The 23471-nt window shown below is 36.6% G+C and overlaps 1 protein-coding gene across 1 annotated transcript in view; it reads right to left on the bottom strand.

Moving 5' to 3' along the window:
* Positions 1–23471, bottom strand: part of Edil3 (EGF like repeats and discoidin domains 3) — a 450159-nt gene that overhangs the window by 3746 nt on the left and 422942 nt on the right. The window lies entirely within an intron of this gene.

Raw genomic sequence — 23471 nt, 5'->3', positions numbered from 1 at the left:
GTATGCAAGCCCTCTCAGACTCTAAAGATTCCAGGTCTTTGCATGCACTGGTCAGTCTTCCATCGACACTCAGGATCTCACACTCCTTCTTCCAAGGAGAGATTCACAGCCTCTCTTGAACTTGTTTCATGTTAGCCTAGCCAATTGTCCCATTGCTTTAGGTTTTGGGAGGTCTTGACATGGTCATGCCCATATCAAAATACACATTCGCTTAGAGCTTCACACTCAGGGCTTCCTCTGCCCTCTCTGCAATAATAAATTTCAAAGAGAAACAACAGAAACTATATGGTTGTCTTTTTGCTGGTTCTACTGGAAGATCATTTGCCATGCATGGCAAATATAAAGTGCTGTTGCCATCTGGTAGGGCAATAACTGTTTAATTTGACAGAAAATATCTCTTCATAGATTATTTTTGAGTAAATACTTGCTGAATAAAAGGACACAGAGCAATGCTACATCTAGGATCTACCACCCTTGCATATCTAATTTGTATTTACTTAATAGAATTTTAAAGAACTTTTGGTAGGGATTTGGCCTGTGCTGACCACGGAGGAACTCTTTATGGATTCAGATGTATTACTGAGTAGCTGCACTTCTATTAGCAAAATCTCTCTTGTTCAGAATATGGCATGTAAACAAAAATCTTGTGATAAGTTGTCATGTCAAACGACAGTAGACGGGAGGATATCCTTTCATTTGCTGGCATTTCCTAACACATGCAGCTGGATTCTGTTGACATAAAATTTTGCAATTAATTATGAGATCCAACATCCAAGCTATCAGTCTGCTGAAGAACCTAATGTCTTTGTTTGAAATAATTGAGTTTAAATTTATTAATGTGCATTGCAAATATAATAGTTTAAAATGAAGTGTTATGTTACTTCATGGAAAAGAAATACAGAAAAAGACGATTTCTTTTTAAATTTCTACTTCTTGGTACAGATTTCTATAAGGAGCTGTAAAGCCCCCAAATTATAAATTATTAATTATATTTAGTTTCTTATAAGATGGAATACATCAATCATGAAACTGCAGTTATGAAATTTCTGATGTAATGTATAAAAATCACAGATATTTGCACATTCAGTTTAACAGTAAGTAAAGTTTGATAATACAGGATAATCTCTAAAATTTGTGACTATTAGAAAATTGCCACGTTTATATTACAATCATCTAAACTTTAGTCAGCTAGTTCTGAAAATACAGGTTATTTTTAAAGGGTTCACAGTAAGGATGGCACAGAGCACAAAGCACGCAAAGCGTGAACTTGCTCGTTTTCAGGGGACATCTTGTTCTTGTTGTGCAAACATGTCGCACATGTCCTGTTTCCTGGTCTCTAGCACAGTAGACCTTGCTAAGAATGCAATCTCTGTGTTTTACCTGGGAAAGCAAGGCAAACACAACACTTCTGATTGAGTTAATAAAATTTGTGAGATTTCCAGGAATGTGTTTCAGACACCCACTGTAGGCAGGATCTGAAAAGATGGATGGATGGAAACACGGATTCCACACAAACAAGGGGAAACAGCTTAGATGAGAGAGCTGCAGTGTGATTTGCAAATTTTTGGAAAAACCATGCACAAGTTTGAGTTAAGGCAGGATGCTAATTGGCTTACGACAGGTTTGCGGTTATCTCAAACACGATCATGCTTAGGGGATCTCTCAAGCGTTTCCTAATATAAGGGACCTCAAGTGAAAGTTACTCAAGGCGCCTTGAACAGGCTTCCATAACTGTAACCTAAGAGAAGCGAAAGGGAGGAAAGGGACAATTCTCTAAGCATGGATGAGTTTCAGAATTTTGTTTTCTACACTAAACTCTTCTGTGATGCTAGTTAAAATTCAAATCAGATTCTGCTGGGGATTCTGCCTCAGCGCAGGCAATAATATCATATAAAATGTGACAATAAAATGCTTCCCTCCCCCAGCAACAGTTTTTATGTTTTTAAGATGAGATTGTCATTGGTTTCTACAGACTAATATCTATTAGACCACTGCATATATCAATTGTAAGAAGCCATCAAGCAGTGTGGAGGAAATTGAGAATATTCTTCGTGAGACGGTCAGAAAGTCTGGGTTTACCTCAGTGTTTGTGTTGTTGTTGTTCTGAGACCGGATCTTTCTATGTGACCCTGACTAGTCCTGCCAAAAGCAGTTTTGCCAAGAACTCCCAAGTTCTAGGATTACCAGGGTGCAGTACTACTATGTCTGTCATGTTATATATATATAATATATATGTATATAAACATGTGTGTGTGTGTGTGTGTGTGTGTGTGTGTGTGTGTCTGTGTGTCTGTGTGTCTGTGTGTCTGTCTGCCTCTCTGTCTGTCCCTGTATTTGGGGGCAAAGGAGGGGCACGCATATTCATGTGGAGGTCAGAGGACAGCTTGTGAAAGCTGGTTCTCTCCTTCCAGCATGCCCTGCCTGGGTATGGAACGCAGCTCATCTGGCGTTATAGTAAGGGCCCTCAGCTGCTGAGCTCCCTCGCTGACCCCGCCTGCACCCTTTCTGTACTTCACATGAGACTCTGACCTAACCCTGCCATGTTACAGTTTAATAGGGAAGATATGCGTTTAGGTAGTTTGAAAGTCTCCACTTCTTAAATTTAGACTTTTAAAACCATCCTTTCCCTCCAACTCCTTCTGTGTCCCCTCCCATAACTTCCTCTCACATTCATGACCTTTCCTTTAATTATTATTGATAATTATTATTATTGCAACACTAAAGGGACTAAGGGGGGTTTTGTGTGTGTGTGTGTGTGTGTGTGTGTGTGTGTGTGTGTGTGTGAAGTTTATAATTTGCTTAGAAATTCTCCTCAACCTATTGATCCAATGTTTTATTGTCAATGAGAGCAGATGTTTGACCAACAAAAGAAAAAATTCTTTCATACATTCAACAGTAGCATAAACATCTTCAGAAACTGAAATTTAGTGTTTCAAACTGAATGCTCCTGGTTCAAAAATCGCTGGCATTTCATCATCTCCAGACTGTGTTCATCTGGAGTGCAGATCATAGGACTCCCTGTACTGTAAGTGGTGTGACAATTAACTAACAGGCATATCATAGTATAAACAAAAGAAAGAATCAGGCACCCCTGATGTAGTATTTTGATCAATGCAAATTTATTATTAGAGAAACCCAACTTTTTTAGATTTTTTCTTATTTGTAATTTTCCATTGTATTACTTCTAAAAAGGATATTAAACTAAAACCAAAAATTTATATTAATCTTTATTTTATTCAGTACTTGGCATTGTAAATGTTTATAATGAGATTTGTTAAAAGTTTTTATCTATTTAAAAATAATGGAAACTTAATGGGCATTAGAAGTTAAATATCTGTTTCATGAAGTAGCTATGTACACATGAGCATAAAATTTGATTTTTGAATGACTTCTAGTTCACATGCTTGTTGGAGTGAGCTCAAAATCATTAAATTGTTGTTATATGCTTAAGATTATTAATTATATATAGCTGGGTGGTGGCGGCACACACCTTTAATCCCAGCACTCAGTAGGCAGAGCCAGGCGAATCTTTGTGAGTTCGAGGCCAGCCTGGGCTACAGAGTGAGTTTCAGGACAGGCTCCAAAGCTACACAGAGAAACCCTGTCTCAAAAAACAAAAAACAAACAAAACAAAAAATTAATTATATACTTAATGTTATATGCTTATTGTGTGAATATTTGTGTTTTTTCAAAAGTTTAGAGTTTCAAATTGAATTAAATCATAGAATTTAAATGTTTTAAAGTCATAAAAATTTCATAGTGGTAGAGTGTAAAATTCAAGTTTAAAGAAAAATTTTTTAATTAAAACAATGTTTAGAACTGAGATTTCAGTGTTTCTCATTGTACAACTTATTGACAATAGTCTAGGAAAATCTATAATTTAATTTAGTTTCTATATGCCTATCGTCATATTCCAAAAATTAAAAATAAATTTAATTATAAAGATAAATAATTCATTAATTGTATAAATGTATATTTTCAAAAAATAAGCTTTAAAAGTATGAAAATTCTGGCACAGGTTGGGTTGTAAAATTTGCAACCAAAATCTGATTCTTTTAGAATAGACTCCAACTATTACTCAGGAAATTCAATTTTCTAAGGAAATTTTCCAGCATCCTAAAACCATTTCATGATTGAGTGGCTAGTGCATCCTTTTTGAAGGCTTCCTTTGCAATCAATTCCAGTAACCCAATGAAACTCTGTAATAAAATTAGTCTAAATACAAACGCATTCTTTCAGTATAATAAGGAAATAAGAATCTACACTCCAGGTAAGTTCCAATATGTCAGGAAATGTTTCTTTGTAAAATAGGGCATATTGAGAATCCCTTCTAAGGGGTTCAGATCACTAGTCTGCACAAGAAGGAGCCGAGTGTCAGGGAGAAGCCTGCACTATAGGATATCCTAACAGTGCTGTAGCAAGCATACACTTCGACACATGACAAACAAAGCTACTGAAGCACCTTCCATCTTAGCTTAGCCAGGTTGGAACTACTGCCCTCCATAGTCGCAGGTGATAACTGCCACCTGATACACCCGATAAGGCAGAGACTATTTCTGTGTATGAGGCAAAGCAGATTCAACCGAATGTATACACAGACTTTCTCTAAAGCCAGGGGCACAAGTTTACACATCTCAGTTTCAGAAAATACGCAAGTAGTAGTAGTTAAGAGATCAAGTAGAAAATAGTGTATTTCTGTATCCACCACTAGCTCTAACATATTTAGTAATCAGTTTATTTTTCTCTCCACCAAAAAGTCATCTCATTATTTTTATAAGTGTGGTGTATTAAAGCACCTTTTTTTTTTTTGTCTGTAGTCTACTCACATGTGCTATTTGAGACAGTTAACTAAAATTTCTTTTAGTTGGTGTCTCTTCAGCAGCATTTAGGAATAGGGGAGATGATGCTTTCTTAGTGGTTATAGATGAAGGCCTTTTCAGGGATACACCAGTTCAGTGTCATATAGTAGCGTGTGCATTAAAGGATTTACCTACCCCGAGAGAATTCTGGCCTTTACTTTAGCTCCTGTGAGGTCATCTGTAAACCTTTGGAGAGTCCTGTCACATGAAATGTTTTGGTGCTCCTGTGGGGTGCGGGGCACATGACATAGTCTATGCTAGCACTGTTATTTACGGAGGGAGTTTGGGTCAGCTTCACCACTGAATGGGTGTCCTGGACTAAGCTGTATATGTCACGTCATTTGTCGGATCTCTCTCCACGCCCTTTCACTATCAAAAGTGAATTGTGAGCACAGCATTCTCAGACACATTCTGTGTGTATTTTGAGTGACTATTCAGATCTCAGGCTGGTCTTTGGGACATATGGAGAATCCTAACATCTATGTTGAATGGTATAGACAGGCACAGGCTTCCAAGAAGGATATTTAATATATTTTTTTTGGTTTTTCGAGACATATATTTAATATTTTTAACATTAATAATTGCAATAAGGGAGTCCAGTTCCAGAAAGCATTGTATTTAAGACTTTCCCAGTACCCAGGACAGCCTACAACAGATTTTTACAGTTTAAAACTAACTTGTCCTTATTCTCTGAATAAATTCTGGTATTGCAATCTAGTGGCATTTATTTATTTTTACTCTTAGATAAACAATCTAAAAACTCTTCTATAAGGATCTATTTTATATTCACACTTTTATTTTTAACTTATAGATGACATTTATTGTCATGGATACAAACCTAATATATATATATATATATATATATATATATATATATATATATATATATATATATATATATATATAGCTAGAAACCCTTATCCTTTTCAATACTTTCGTTAAAAAGAATTCACCGTCTTTACATGCCTGTATTTCTTTAATATTTTTTACAAGAGCTAATAAGTTTCTCTAGGACTATTACTTTGGCTATCTCTTCAGGTTTAATTTGAAATCACAGTTCTCTGAGAGCCATAGAACATGGTGATATATAAAAAACGTTCTGCATCATGGTTCACGCTGGATACCAGCTTTTATCTGTGTTCCTTTCAGAATGATATTTTGTTCCATGAGCTCCTTTACAAACAGAGATTCCCACTTGCCCCAGAGATTTGTGTGTGTCTCAAGCTCTCAATGAAATTATATGAGGCTCTCACACTGCCTGTCCAGAGATTTAGTTTCAAAGGCCCAGCTGTAGAAAAATTTGACTTTAAGAAGAAAGTGAACAGAAAGACCTCAGGACAAATTTTCAGATTTCCCCCAGTGCAGAAATTATTTTAAATCGCAAATAAACAAGTGGATTTTTCAGGAAGTTATTTGTACTCTGAGTGCTGCTCTCAAGCCTTTCCTTGAGGCTCTAATATTTGCATTTTACTGTACTTATGTAAAAAGGAAGGGTTTTTGTCTTTGATTTTTACTTCAGGCAGTTTGACATTTTACTGGACTGACGTGTCCTTGTAGCGTGCTCTGAGTACATGTAAAACTCCTATTACACTGCAAGATTTCAACCGCCCCCCCAAAAAAAGAACAAACAAACAAAAAACTAAGCCACGCTTTTAACGCCCACTTAGAACCCCTGCAGTGAGCGTGACTTTCACGATTTTGCTATTTCTGGAGATTGTATTTTCTTTTTAACATGAACCAATAGATATTCCAGGAATAGCTGATGAACAGTTGACTCATGTATTGTCCCTTTTGTATACTCCACGTTTTGTCCTTCCGTTGTTTTTCCAAGTCCCATACATTCTCCTTTGTTCTCATATTATTGACATGTCAACTGCTTGGTGGACAGCTAATTCTTGACTGGGAAACGGAGCTCCATGGTGACTGTCAGAATTCCTTCTCTCAGAGTTTAAGATTATTCATAAAGAAAAGGGAAATGGCATGGCATTGGCAGTGTTTTTGAGAACTTGAAGTTTTACGATCTTTCATGGAAATATTTCATTCCTAATTGTATAATAATAAGGAATAAACTGTCTTCAGTTTATAGCAAACTCTCTGTTCCTGTCAAAGTAGACGTTTGGGTTCTTAGCCTATTGTGAATAACAGGATTATGTAGTGATTTCTAGCATTTGCTCAACCAAATGAGAGGCAAAATGGACAGGAGCTACTTCCATCCTTTCTGGGAACAGTTTTCATATGTATGCTTGCCTTCAAATAACCAGAGAACATACGTTTTTCTCTCTCCTCCTCTCACTGCCTCCTAATAGGATGATGCTATGCACTCAGCTTGGCCTTGAACTCACAATGCCCCTGCCTCTCCCTCATGAGTCTAGTGAACGCTGGGATTACAGGTATGCACACCAAGTCCAGCTAGATAGTGTTTTGAAGCCATCCCAATGATCTTCACTAAGAAATTCAGACTCTGCATTTTGATAGGTTGTGGTTTTCTGTATCGTCTCTGTCAGTCTCAAGGAGAAGTTTCCTTGAAAAAGAGTGAGGACTAAACTTCTCTGAGGGTATAAAGACAAATGTTCAGAATGTAGTCAGGGATTATGCCGGTATCGATGACATGGTTAAACTCTAATGTTATATAGACTGAGCCAGCATGTACATATATATTCATGTACTGGAATTAATGAAAGAGGACATAAATTTGAAAAAAAGCAAGGAGGTATATGGGAGGGTATGGGGGGAGGAAAAGGAAGGGAGAAATGATGTAATTACAAAATAATTTCAAAAATAGAAGAAACTGAAAGACAGAAACTCATACTCCACTTTGTTATTAAGTTGGTGACCTCAGACCAAAGACCCAGGGAAACAGCAGATTAAAACACACTCTTTACTGCCATGGTCCCTCTTCTAAACCTTCTGGCATTTAGAATGCTCACTCTAAAAGTCAGCGGGTAGAGCACATCACCATATTTAACTTCTTTTATGATGAAAGCTGCCTTAAGTAACAGGAATGCTCAAGGAAATATATCATATAGGATGATAGCCTATAAAGATTTATGAAACATAAAATATTCCATTCTAAACTCTGGCTATATATTTAAACTATCTGCCTTCTGGCACTTGGGTATCACTGTCATACAAAATTTTCCTACAGAAAAGGAATAGTTTGGGAAAATCATCTGCTTTTCAAAGACATCTCCAAAAGATATTATCGGGACCAGTCAAAGAAAAAGAACATCTTTATTTTTTGTTTTGCACCAGTAATGTAGAAATAGTTTTCTTCTTTTCTTTGAAAGAACAGAGCAACCTGGCACTTCACTGAAGCCCCAAGCTCATCTCTCAGAATCTCTTAAATCACAACAGGTATTTCCCATTTCATCATCAGAACAATTTGTGGACTGTTTCCAGCCCTCCACATCAGATAAAATACAAATGATATGACAATGGAGAAATGGATGCTGTTTTCGCTATTCTCACCTGACATTGGTAGCCTTTTCTTCCCTTCAATTCTCTTTGAAGAGTTTCACCCTATCTTGGTAAGTGCTAACAAAATACAGTGCTGTGTGTTTGAACATAGAAGTGATTGAAGCGTGCAGCCATGTTTCTTCTTGGCCGGACTGGCCCTTAAAGATGAAATATTACAGAGAAAGAGACTATCTTCAAGCTCTTGGTAGCCAAGTGGGATGCAGGCATTGCACTGGAGTGTGGATATGTGGACGTACCTGTGCATTTTGCCCAGGAGCATGCAAAGGTGTTCTCTCTTATCTGCCCTAGCTTTCTCATGAAAGCACAAGGTACAGGTGAAAAAAAAAATCTAAGGAATCTGTAATGGAGACAAGCTGGCAAAATCAAGTATTTATAATATAGTTACATTTAACAATTCATGTTTATCTGAATCCAATGTATGCCGTCATTGTATTGACTCAATTTGGTAAACCTAACAGAGTACGTTCTTCCCTAAGCTGAGCAGGTCTTGCTTTGGTCTGAAGTGAATCTTGCTCATCTGTTTGTTGGGGAACTAAGGGTAAGCTGATTATTAAAATATAGGTGGTATCAGGAAAAGAGTCAACTTCTCTAGCACTTACAGGCATTAACAGAGTAAGTACTATGAAAATGAAGAAAAGAAACACAGTACAATTTTCTATGTGAAAGTAATAACTTATTTTAATTGGTATAATCTATTAAGTGTCTCACTTATGGATAAAGTTATTTTCTTTCTAGATTTATTAGAAGGTAATGCTTAAGATGTTGTCCTCTATCTCCTGAGCTCTTCAGGGATGCTGTGCTTCCATGTTCAGATGACTCCAGGTTTATCTTTTCTCAGTGATTTATAAAAATCAAGGTTGTGTTCCAGTAGTGGAACTGGTTATTTTTTTTATTATTTTATAAACTTTATTATTTAAGAAAACCTATTGCAAATAAATTTTAAAAATTATACAGTAAAATTAACTGGACCAAATGTCTATACAAATAAGTGAACTACACAGTTACAATCCATGTTCAGAACAGATGCTGTGGAGCTTCATGTTAAATTTGACACTTTGGTATTGAGTATGTTTTTTTACACTCATCTACCATCCAAACCAAAAAAATCCATGACAGCAAAAACCAGATGACAATGAGAGATGTATTGCCTTTTTAAAAGATCCCCAGAGGGTAAGTCAGGCCATATATGTTCCAAAGGCATGGAATAAAATTGATATATTACAAATGTATACATTGTTGATAAATTTTCTATTGGCAATTTTAAAAAGTAAAGGAAATATATGAAACAACCCTAAATAGGTAATTTTATAGGGTATGAAAGATTTAGGGATCCTTTTACAGTTTGTCATTATCATGGACACATAACAAGTTGCTTTTATTCTTTTTTGATGGAGATTATAAAAAAAACAGAAGAATAGCACATTAATTAAGCCATTTTGAAAATGTTGAAGAAAAGACTTTTAATTGCTGAACATATTGCTGCTGATGGCATGTTAGTGGATAATAAAAGCGGCATATGTACCACATAGAACTAATGTCCTCGAGCACTTTTTAGCCTCAAATTATATCACATCGTTAATATTTAGTTTTCAGTGATTGTTTTGTTCTGAAATAAGGATCAGAGTGTTTATTGCCTGTGTTTTTGTCAGCAGTTCTGATTCCAGAAGCAAGGATGTGGGTTCTTTCAAAGTCATATTGGCCAGTTACTCATCTTCTGCACATGAAAGTTCACACTATATAGGTGTTAGCTTGTTTCTCAATAAAAAGACTAACAGTTTTCTTCCAGTTAGTGTTTCCTACCTACATTAGCTTCTCTACTGTCTGTCAATTAATAATTCATTAATTTAAATAATCTATTGAGGTTGCTAATCCTGACTATTCTGTTGGGGGGCCATCACTAATAAGTATTTGAATATGCCAACATTTTAAGTCAAAGATAGGTTCATAATAGGGACAACTATTCCTCATGATAGCACAAGCATAATCAGGACTGAATAATGAATAACATCTTCTGTTAAAGAATATTGTCACTATGTTACCATGTAGTTACGTCTAATAATATGTAAGAAGAACCTGAGGAGAAGATGCTCAAAATTTTGAATATTGGCATGTTTATTGATTTATCATGAGTAAAGGACTAAAAAAATAGTTTTTTTATTTACCTGTTTGATTTTGAAAGAGAGAGAGTGAGAGAAAGAAGGCATGGATTTGGGTGGTTGGGGCTGTGGGCAGGATCTAGGAGGAATTGGGGAGGGGAAATCCTGATGAAATTATCTTGTATGAACAAAAGTATGTTTTCAATGAAAGAAATAATTAAAAAAATATACAAAATGAAAAATTAATAATTTTTTTGACATTTGAGAATTTGGGAAATTAATAAAATAATGTGTGCAAAAATCAAACTTTTCATTATTGTTATTCATAAGCATTTTTCATTTATGCTGCTAAAGTTTTAAATATGCTTATAAAAACATTTGTTAGCAAGACAAAACACACAATTTCAGATTTTAGGATAGTTTATCAAATACTCCAAAAGAAAAGTTCTGGGTAATAGGGAGCATAAAATAATTTCTCAGGGGTTGATATCACTAAATATGAATGACATCATTATTCCCAGCCCAACTCACCCAAACCAAACTCCAGTTTATGGATTTTGTGTCTGGTGTTTGTTTCTAGGATTGTGTTTCATTAGCACCTTTAATTTATTCTGTTTCACTTATTTGTTTTTATTTTCAAGAATGTTTTTTTTTGGTTGGCTTTTTGTAGAAAGAAGGTTAAAAAATCTAAGTGCTAATAAGAAAATTAAACTTTTCTTTTGTTACAAATGGTTATCTGTTTTATATCACTGGTCTTTTCTTTTAGAGAGCCTAGAACAGAATACAAAGGATTCTCCTAGGAAACTTGAAATCCACTTCTGAATTATAACTAGCTTTCCACGATGTCTACAAATAAATTGAATGGCTCTTTGTAAATTCATGAGTTCCTTACAAGAAAGTGGCCTCTTGCTTGTCCTGTGGTCAGCCTGTCACTCTTGTTAGTCTATTATTTCCATCATCCAGGATGCTGTTCCACGCTACAGCTGTGATTCTAGGAGGCACTGTTAACTCTCTTTCTTAATTTTATCTTGTCTGCCCCATGTCCTGCTCTCTGTGTCCTTTCCTGTTCTTCAAGCTTTCTCCAACCTGGATTCAAGAGCATGCAACTTTGGCTAAGCCGAGCTGTCTGTTTGCATTTGGATTTGCATCCTGTTTTCTATGCTGGGCTTGACCCTGGATCTTCTTTTCAGAATTGCTTCTGAGGAGTGAGTCCTCATCTTGTCTTTGCACATGTTAACAGTGTAACAAGGTGCTGGTTACGAATTTAAATTTGGTCAAATGGCTTATCACTTTCCCAGTCCATTAGGAAAATTTGGATCTAGAAACCCATTTTCACTCAGTTAAATCATCTCTGTTGGAGGATATCCCTCTCGAGCTGTGTCCCTCTCAGTTATGGGCTTTAGAAATTGACAGGTATTGCACTCTCATAGGCGAGTGCATTTAAAAGTTATATGTATGGAACAGAAGTCTATAAGATCTATGTTTAGACAATATAGGGATATTGAGTGCAATTCAGCTATAACATGACTGGCAATGGACATCAGGGTGGACTATGAGCCAGCACAATATGGTGACATCAAATGTTTGGCAAACCCCCCAATCAACATTGATACATCGGTAACAACATTGTTTCTGGCAGAATGCCACTTTTTTGTCAGACTGTCCAATGGCCTTGCGGTGAGATGCTAGAGTCTTTGTGTTCACTGGTCTGCCAGTGTGTATCTGCCTGGAGATCTGTGTGGCGAATTCCATGTGGCCTGTGGCCTGGTCTGTGCATTGGCCTGTGCTTCCATATATGGAGCCAGCAGTTTGGTATACGCAGCTGGCATGTGCCTGGGTGCCCCGGCATCTGTCTGCCTGGAGTCTTTTGTGCTGTTGAATATGTATGGCTTCTCTGCCTATAGACTCTCAGTGTCACTAGCATCCTGCTTCCCTTCCTTTCCTGGATTCAAAGCTTAGACTTCACAAGGTATTACTCGGTTTCCTTGAATTTGACTTTCCGTCTTTCAGTTCAGTAAACTACCTCTCCCCCATTCCTGTGTTAAAATCCTAACCCACAAGGTGGCACTATGAGGAGACGGGGCAGAAATGAGAGACTGGAAGGGATTCATTATTTTACTTTAAAAGCCACAGAGAGTGTGTTTGTTCCTTATGCTGGGAAATGGTACCAGTGATTAATCAGAAAGTTTATCTTTCCAGATGCTAAAACTTCTAATACCTTGATCTTGAAGTTTCCAACACCTAAAACTCAGGAATAAAGTTCTGCTTTATATAATCTCACCAGATTATGAGACATGTTGTTTATTTATTTAATTTATTTATATAGGCATCGTCTCATTCTGTAATACAGGTTGACCTGGAAATATGTAGCACAGGTTGACCTAGAAGTAGCTGCAGTTCTTCTGTCTTATAAGTAAGTGTTGGGCATGATCTATCATAAATACATGGTATAGTCTTACAATAGCTGAGTCAGATTACACTCAGACTCCATGTTTACACTCATTATTTTCTCACTGCCTATTATGAGCATTTAGGCAGCTTTGATGAATTCAGTCAGTAATACAACTGCACTTATTTAAAACCTTCAGTCCTATGCCATCATTATTGCCAGCAGCATCAGGCCACGGTGTTAGCAAGTAGCTGCCCCTATCCACTCCTAGTCATAATTGTTAATTGTTTGATATAATCTAAAATCAAAAAAGTACCAGCTCATCACTGATCCTTAAACTCTACCAAAACAGAAACATTCTCAAGAAAGTCTCCAAGGTTTAAAATGCTTATCTGTGGCTAGAAGGACACGTTCTTGTTGGTAAGGATTATGTTGGCTTAGTAAGAGAAGTTGTAGATTCTGTTCCAATAATGATGGCTTCACCAGGAATGAGTATTTAGCTAGGTTGTTTCCAGTACTAGGCATGATTTCCCTCTTCCTAAGCAAGTCTTATGTCCATTTAGAGAGCTGTTGGTTACTGCCAAGGTGTGCATGCATCCTTAGAATATTTTGCCATGATGTTCATTGCTGTGGTTCATAGGCATCATATCTGGGTAGGAAACTACTACAAAAAGCCACAACCAATGAAAAGGCAGATCTATGGAGTCCAGTCCCAGTAGAATTATCTACAAAACACTCTTACACATAAGGCTCAGAGAACATTTTGGAAGAGGAGGCAGAAAGACTGTAAAAGCCTGAGGATCAGGGAGTCTGTGGTGAGATTTGCGTCTCCTAATAACATCAAAAGCTACACTCACAAAGTCTCACCAACATGACTATCCAAACCTGAACTGAACAAGGATGACAGAAATAGACATGATAAACTAAATGGTGAAAAGCCCATAAAGCCTCAACTCTATACAAAGAACTATAACCAGCTGAGGAGAGCTCGGAGTGGGAGAGGTGCTTTTCCCCAGGGAAGAGCACACCAATTGTTTGTATAGTGCCAAACAATCAGCCTTGAATACATATGTACTAGTGACATTATCTGGACTGAACAGGTTATATTTATGAATGTATATGTATATACATATATGAATGCAATAACAATTAGTGAAAAAAGAGGCCATAAATTTGAACGAGGGCAGGTAGGGGTATGTGGGATCATTCAGAGGGGAAAGAGAAGCAGAAATGTTCTAACTATATTAATCTCAAATATCTCACATTTATGTGAATATGGAAATTTATTATACTCTTTGATCTAACCCCTGTATTAATAAGGCCCCTATGCTGTCTCATTTTATGTCAACTTGGCACAGCGGGGGGCATTTTCAAATAGGGAACCTCAAGTGAGAAAATTTCCCCAGTAGCCTGGCTTGTGCTCCAGCCCACGGTGCACTTTCTTGATTGATGATAAACAGGGTAGACCCAGATCACTGTGGGTGGTGCCCCCCGTGGGTAGGTGGTCCTGGGTTTTATAATAAAGCAGACTGAATAAGGCACTGGGACTAAGATAGCAAGTAGCACTCCTCCATGACCTCTGCATCAGCTCCTGCTTCTAGGTTCCTGTCTTGACTTCTTTCAATAATGAACTCTGATGTAGAAATGTAAGCAAAATAAATTCCTTTTCTCTTCAGGCTGCTTTTTGGTCATGGTAATTTATCACAGCAAAGCAAAGCAATGCTAAGATAGTCCCTAATGTTGAGTTACAGCAAAGAATAAAGCAGGTATGTTTCTGAACAACTGACACCAGATGGTGTGTATTTAAATAGCAATGTCCTTACTTTTGGACAAACCTTAAGCTGTATCACTGTCTCCTTAACTTTAGTTTCAATTAAGTCATTCGGCAAACATCCAGGTGAGTACAGGAAGGTGACTGTGGCTTGGTTTCTATTGTGTTGTGCCATAATTTATTTGTTATCTTTGAAATCGAAGTCTTCATGTGCAGTCATCTCCTTTTTGGAAATTGCTTTCAGAAAGAAACTTCTTTTCCTTTCCACTCAACCTTATTTGAAAATGGTGTCGGGGACGGACTCTGAGGGAATGAGCCCAATCGCTCCAGTGTGCAAGTGACCAGCAATATGGCTACTCCCTGGATAGAACAATTCACTCCCTAGTATCCCCTGCCCTAAGCATCTTCCTCCATGATTACCACAGTAGATTTTATTCTCTTTATTTTCAAAGTGTGTGTGTGTGTGTGTGTGTGTGTGTGCTTTTGTGTGAATGTGCATGTGTACAGACCAGAAGTTAACATTGAATATCTTTCTCTGTTTTTTTTCCACATTATTATAACCATTATTATTTATAGACAGGGTCTCTCACCTAAATTGGAGCTCACCAATTTGACTGAACTAATTAGCCAGGAAAGCCCCAAGAACCCTCCTGTTGCTACCTCTCCAGCACATGTTAACCACAACTGGGATTTTACATGGGTTATAAGAACTCTCCATGTTTGTTCCATAAGTACTTGTCCTACTGAGCCATCTTTCCCACCCTGAAAAGGGCTTTTTATATAAAGAACTCTCACTCCAACCACATTTTTGAAGAGATAGCCTGGCCAATGTTTATTCTGCTGACTGTGCCTAACTATGGACTGAGTTTGAGGGGCTTTAAACTTTCACTTTTAATTTCAGTTCCGTGATAGTGATCCCTTCAGAGGTACAGCAGGGTGTTCTGTGGTATTTGCAATCATGTGGAAGGTGTATAAATTGCTCAGATCAGACTATGGAGAGTTTGTAGTGAGGTTTACATATGTTAACATTGCTATCTTTATTATATTTTTTATTTACTTGCTTGTGTGTGTTTATGCCACTGCACAAATTCGAAGGTCAACTTGGCATTAGGCAGTTCTTGCTTTCCACAATGTGGGTCCCAAGATTTGAAACCAAGTCTCTGGGTTTGAAGGCAAGAGCTTTTACAGGCTGAAACATCTCGCTGGCTGAGTCATTGCTATTTCCACACAAACATTAGGGAAGGGAATGAAGTTAAAAAGATCAGTGATTTTTATGTATACCAGAAAGTTATGAACTTTGAAACTGATGATCCGTGCAGGAAAGGTCCCTGAACTGAATCTATCAGACAATGCACTTAGTCAGCTACACGTTAGTCTTCCAAAACATGCTGGTGAAATAGAAAGTTTTGCATCTTTCCTTATTATAAATGGTGATCTTTGCTCCACTATCACATGCTCAGATATGGTCTGCTGGCAAATGATTGAATGAAATACTAACGTCACTGTTGTAGAATATTATTTTAACTAGGCAAAGATGTGTTACATTTGTTTGAGCTGCATTTGTTTCCCCTTGCCTGACTAAGGCACCTGATTGATCAAATGAAAAGCTGAACAGCCAATAGCCAGGCAGAAGAGGGATAGGCGGGGCTGGTGGGCAGAGAGAATAAATAGGAGTAGAAATCTAGACTTGAGAGAGAAGGAGGAGAGAACGAGGGAGAAAGAGAGGGACATGGCCAGGGCCAGAAGTCGGGCAGCTGCCAGCTAGCCAGACACAAGAAACAGTGAAAGTAAGATCTACAGAAGGAAAGAAAGGTAAAAGGCTCTGAGGCAAAATATAAATGAAGAGAAGCAGGTTAGATTATAAGAGCAAGCAAGAGACGAGCCCAAGCTAAGGCTGAGCATTCCTAAGTAATAAGAAGTCTGTGTCATTTGGGAGCTGGTTGGTGGCTCAAAAGAGAAAGCCTATTACATGTCACTTCTTCAAGAAGCTTTCCCTCTTAGTCTCTATTTCTCATCTCTTAGTTCTAGGATTTCAGTCTACAACTATTTTTAATATTAAGTGCTTAAGTGAAGCTCTTCATAATGGAATTTGTGAGCTTATTAAAATCAAAAAACTTATCAGAGACACTAATTTATATTGATGTTCACCAAAGTCCTGAGGATTACAATGTATCCCCTTCTGAGGAGCAAAAACCCAAAGTACTTTTTATTCAAATTTTTAATTTTGGTTACAGAGTTGATTAGAGTGATCCTTCCCACACATATGTACTTATGTTAACTAGGGTCTCTGTAGACATTCAGACTTAAGTATTGCCTTCAGCTACTCTGAGGTGGGGGCCAGAAGTTTGTATTTTTCTTTCTTTCTTACTTTCTTTTTTTTTGCTCCTGTTTTAATATGCCCCCATTCTCTCTCTCTTTTATTTCTTAGTTTCATTCTGTACCCCATGCCTGTCTTGAAATCACACAGTATTTAAGCTGGATGCAGACTCATGGTGATCCTTCTATCTTGAAACTATACCTATAGGCAGGAACCAGCAGATGGACTGTTTCAACAGACATTCTCATTTGTGTGAGAATCAGATGGCTTTGTATCTGAACCACTGGATAAGAAAGTTCATCAACATGAGAGAACAGAGATGTTTTACTCATTTCCTGGATAATACATGTCTTTCTTCCTTAAGGATCCACAGCATCTTACTAGAAACAGATTTTTTAGTTTTTCTTTTTTGACTGTTTCTGAGAAGTTTTTCCTTCTTTTTCATCTCATGCTTTTTTGGTTTTAAAATACTTTTGACTTCAAGGATAAAGAAGAAATAAAATATGACCAGCTTTTTTTTCCCTCAAAGTTTCTGCACAGTAAGTTCTAATCCCAACACTATGACATTATAACTAATCTATTAATAAGGAAACTTATTTTTAACTTTTTGAAATTTTTCCATATATGAACTCTTCCTGCAATTTATTATTGTTTTGCTTTGGGTTTTATCCTCAAAATTAAATGCTGAAAGTGCCTGTCAAGTTCTGTAGTTTTCCTGCTAAACATAGTAAACCAGCTCCCCAGCAGTTTGAAACAAATGCCACATTCATAAGAGCAAGGGAACATTTGACTTTCAAATAAAAACCAGCTGAATCCATGTAGTGAAGAAAGCTAAAAGCCGCTTCAGTATTAGGAAATATTGTGCACTGGAAAGAGGGCCCTAAGAACATGGTGACTGAGTTAAGGTATCATCACAGGCTCAGTTAGACATGACTAAATACTGAATAATGTTAGCAAACAGAATTGTGGAGGTTATGAGAGGGTGGCTAGAAGCTGACATCTTCACGATGAAGGCAGAGCCTCCCTTTGCTTTCAGTCTGATTTTGGTACAGGTAGATGAGTGAGTACATTTGTATGTGCGTTCAGACACTGCTATGTGTACATGTACACTTTTTCATAAACAACCTGAAGATCAGTTGCTTAGCACCATAGAAAAACAGAAAAAGCAATTATACATTTTTAGAATTTCATTTATGCCACTTATGGTCAAACAGAGTAACTACTATTTGGTGATTGTTTTTCTGACATAATCTTATTGAGGCAGGCAGGCAAGCATAGGAGCTAGTTTAGCTTGGGCCCTTCACCTGCATATGCTATGGACACCAGGTCTCTGCTTCATGTGCACACCACTCTCCCAATAATGTACCTAGTGACCTTGTCGACTTCTCATTTGCATACTCCCATCTGGAAAAAATGGTGTAAGCTCCCTTGCTCCTCTTAACAACCAAATTTAGACAGTTTCTATTCAAGTGTATTACACAGGAATATGAATAACAGAAGGACCAGTCTGGACTGAACTGAATGTGTTTGGGGTTTATATTCAATAAGGCAAAACTGTCCTCTAATAACCTTTTATGGAGACTTTCTGATTTACCTCTTTGTGTCTATGCATAATTAAGCATGCCTATGATTAAGATCAGATGCATTATAAGAAGGGGCACGAGCAGTAGAAAAATGACTATATGATCTAATCTATCAGTCTAAACAGAGAATCACTCAAACTACTCCCCACTTAGTAAGCAAGTCCACCTCCTCTTGAATTCAGGAACCACACCCAGGGCTCTTAAAGCTATGGTGAGTTTTTGCAAAACTGTGTGAGCCCTTATTATCAGTTCTTTCGCTGGGGAGCCAAGAACCTGGAAAAAGCTGGAAGAGACTACTGCACCTGCAACATTGTGTCTGTATCTACAGTGGACTTTCAAATCAACTTCCCCAAAATTTGTTAAGACAAACAGTCAATGAAGTTAAAAGAATATGAAAGAAATAGAAATGTTTATATATATATCTCCATTTGAAATGTGCATCTGTAAATATCCTACAGCCAGTGTTCTGTCCTAAAATATTTAATGTGCCTATTTACTGTGGTAAAAACTTATGCTTGAATTTTAATTTGTTAATATTGAAGCATTCTGATGAAATGCAGGCATATAAAATTAAATGTAAATAATGTAAAGAATCAATTGGAAGTGGTTTGTTCAAACTCAGAAATAAAATCATTGGTATGCTGTGTTTGGCACTTTTTAAAAGAAGAACACATGGTTGAGCTCTCCATCTATTTGTATAGTGGGAGACAGAATAGTTATGGCAACAGCGATTACAAAACACGAGAATTGTTTTCTTATCTATAAAAACAGACAATTTGGTTGACATATGTATATTACATATACTCTCTTTTGTGTGTTTAAAGAACATAGACAACATCCCTTTGTGTTTGTGTTGTTAGATACTCTTCTATGCCAGGGTGTATAATGCTCTTTATTTGGGTAATATTATTTACTATTTTATTATATGCTATTTCTTGACCCCACTTAAATTACTATTTTGTATTAAGTAATAAGCTAATATTAAGTTTCTTCAGCGCACTTAATTGGTTGTAATATTTTAAGCAAAGTATCAGATTTAATTCTAAAACTAGCAGTCAAAGGTTCGTAATGTTGAAATGATATTTTTTTCATACAATATATTGTGATTGTATTTTTCCACCAACTCCTCCTACATCCTCTTCACTTCCTTACCCAGCTAAGTTCATGGTTTTTCTCTCTCTCAAATAAAAATAAGTCAGAAAGTCAGGAGAAAATAACAAGACAAAACATGTCAAACAAAAGAAAATGAAATAAAACCCCCTCATGGGGAGAGAAAGAGGAAAGAGAGAGAGAGAGACTTAGGTTAAAATGGTTTAATGTTTCAAATTATTTCTACAGTGTATAGATTGCTGAGTGATATATTTCTCCACATATATTGTTGTAGTGAAAATCCTGGGTCAATCCACTCTTATAATTTTCTAAGCTGCCTAGTGAGTTCATATTTCTCTGCTATAAGTCTTACTTGAAAATGCTGGTCATAAAATAATTATTCTTCACTGAGAGTGGAGGCATACTCCTGTATTCCCTGTCCTTCAGAGAAATTGGGGTAGGCATATTAAGCTTAAGCCCAGTCAGGGCTACACTGTGAGACTCTGTCCCAAATAATACTAATAAATACTTCCACTAATACTAATTGTGATGGCTTGTATGAAAATGTCCCTCATAGGCTCGTAGAGTGTGACACTATTAGGAGGTGTGGCATTGTTGGAGTAGGTGTGGCCTCCTTGGAGGAAGTATGTCACTGGGGGTTTGAGATTTTAGATGCTCAAGCCAGGACCAGTGTCACTTTCTATTCCTGCTGCCTGAGGATCTGTATGTAGAACTCTAAGCTACTGCTCCAGCACCATGTATGACGGTATGCTGCCATGCTTTCTGCCATGATGATGATGGACTAAACCGCTGAATTAAGCCAATCCCTATTAAATTTTTTCCTTATGGTCATGGTGTCTCTTCACAGCAATAATACCCCAACTATGAAACAAACAACACTAGTAATAACAATAGCAATAATGGTCTTCTAGTGTATGATTTTATATCTAGAATCAGTTTTATTGTGCTTATAGTGTTAAGAGTCTGGGGCTTTACATTCATTTGAAATTAGGTTTTAATAGTTAAAATGTATACCATGAATCCCAATACATTAGCTAAAATAACAAAATATTGTAGACTACGCATTGCATAAAGTAGAGATGTAGTGGGTAGCTGTTCCAGCTTTGACTTTGAAACACTGCCCCTAGAGTGACAGTAGGTAACTGCCACACCTGCCTATGACCTGCCTCTGGGGCTGACCTGCCCCTGGGGCGTGGCTGAGAGGGAGTCCATTAAGACTTGAGTGTGTAAGTGTTTGGCCCCTTCTGGATACCTCAAGATCCTGGAAGCTGAATGGGATGCCAAGCCAGAGTTCTCCATTGGATGGTACCTCATCTCTTCTGTAACCAACCCCTATTGGCTGTAAGTTATCGCAGAAATAAACCTCTCTGGATTACTGGATAAATTATGTGGAATTGCCTTATTAATTACAGTAATAAAGAAGGCCTAAAATTTTGAACTTATCCAAATGAAGACAAAAAGATGAAAATATGCAATAAATAGGAAATAAATACTTAAGTGATTAATTTAAAGCCATTTACATCAATACTAATATCACATATAAGTGGCTTGAAAGCTTGCTTTTGTTTGTTTTCAAAGTATACTAGATTGGGCTCAAAAATCCAACTATCTATACACTGTAGAATTTCATCTCAAATGTATTATATATAAGTGAAATGTACATACATTACATGGAGATAACATTTTCAAATGCTGGAGTATCTCTAGCAATGCATGATGAAGTAGATTTTAGGGGGAAAATATTATAAGATGTAAGAGTCACTTAATTCCTAAATGACAATAAGATCTTGCCTGTGCAAATATATGAAGACAACTAAGATGTCATAGCAAAGAGAAACAGGCAACTCCATAATGATAATGAGAGATAGTCCTATTACTCTCAGTAACAGATAGTATAGCAGATGAAACACCAGGAGGGTACAGAAACCTTGAATCACATTATCCAGCAACTTCACAGAATGTATTTGCATATGTTTCAGGAGGAGATAATAAGATCAAGTGTTCACTAAGCAAATGCCTAGTCTATCAGTAAAATAATTTAAAATATTCTATTATAAGCACTAATTTACATATTAAATGTAAACAGAAATAAGTATTTCAACAAACAAATGCTTGCTTGTTCTTTTGTTTTAGGTTGTGTGTTTTAGAAACAGCATCACACTCCCCAGGCTAGCCTTGAACCTGTGCCGATACTCTTGCCTCAGCTTCCTGAGTGCTGGGATTATATGCATGGACCAGCATGCCCCCACTGACTGTAAAGGCTTAACGATTACTGACTTTGAGTACATATTGGAAAGAGTTTAAAAGCCTTCCATGTCTTAAAACTAATTCGAAGACTACTCGAGGTTTAAAGTATGAAGTTTAAAACCCCCATGTCGTGGAGCATCCAACACCAGTGTCTGTAAACCCTGAGAGGAGGTTAAATCATTATTTATAACCACTTGTTGCAAAAGTTTGTTTATAGGTCATAAAATAAATTTGAAGACATTTTAAACAAAATGTTCAATATGTATTTGACCCGAGATGCCACTGATTATAAAATATACCATTAGTTTATATTGTTGAATGAGAATAGTAATTCTTAACAAAATATGAGTTGGGTGGGTGAGGAGATGGGAAGGATCTGGAAAGAACTCGGGGAAAAAACACCACGACCAGAATATATTGCATAGATTCTTTTTCCATGAAAAAATAGAACCTGATACTTTGTTCTATAAAGAATGTGAAAGACTTAATATATTGTCATAGAGCATACCAGCCTCTGAGATTTTATAATGTAAAACATGATGTATTCTGAACTGTTAAGTGGAGTATTCTCAGATATAAAAACACAAACAGATGTAGGCTGTTTAAATCAGAACCTAAGACTGTTTCCACTAAATGAGCTTGGTTGAACTGAATTCAAACTGAATTCAGACTAGTGTCTCACTGAAATAGTTTTGCAAGCCTATGGGTTTCTAGGCAGATTTATGCATTCTCTGCCTTGACCTCTTGAGTAAAAAAGATATTCTTAAGCTTTTTGTTGGCTCATAACATACCAATCAATAGCAAGGATATACAGGTATTACCTAACATAAAAAGTTATTAAAAGAAATGTGTGAGTTTCTTAAACTTTACCCCAACCTTTGAGTTAAGTATTTCTATTTATAACTTATGAAGTCTTGAGCTCTGTACAAAGGTCACTAACTAACCACTCAACTCAATGACTTTAGGCTACTTGCAGCTGTATTATAATGTATGGCCAGAACCAGGCACCAACCTCTAAGCCTTTTATTTTCCAGAGTTCCACAGAAATTGATAGCACTTGATAAATGAGTTCAAGGGGATCAGAAGTTAATAAATAGAAATTTCATACTTAAAGAGCTATATGGTGTGTTTAGCCATAAAATCAGATAATTTATTCATAGAAATTTTAATTTCCAAATTATAATATATTGAAGCAAACTTAGAAAGAAGGATTTGTTTTATTTGGATGAACTAGCATAGTCCTCAAAATATGCCTATCTCTTAAGTTCCTTTTTGTCACATAATCAAGGAAATATTACCACTGAAATACTTTTCTCAAGTAATGTTTCTTCTAATGCCACTAATTTATTTATAAAATAATAGTAATGTTTGTCTTTGCAGTACACTCATGTTAATTATGATCAAATGTCATGCCTCCTCTGAGTTTGTAAGATGTAAAGAAAATTTTAGATACCCACATCTTAGTGTATAGTATGGGAGAATTTTTTACTAATAAAGTTATTTATTTTAATAGGTCTTATATCACCTACTCTACTGCAAACTCTTTTCTTTGAAATTCTATTTAGCATGGTTTATTGTATACACTGTTGTTATTTTTGGAGTAAATTCAAAATTGATTTGGC

The sequence above is a fragment of the Peromyscus maniculatus genome, chromosome 15, assembly GCF_049852395.1.
Source record: "Peromyscus maniculatus bairdii isolate BWxNUB_F1_BW_parent chromosome 15, HU_Pman_BW_mat_3.1, whole genome shotgun sequence".
NCBI lineage: Eukaryota > Metazoa > Chordata > Mammalia > Rodentia > Cricetidae > Peromyscus > Peromyscus maniculatus.
Note: the sequence above shows the minus strand (reverse complement) of the source record. Positions and strands in the feature narration are given on the sequence as shown.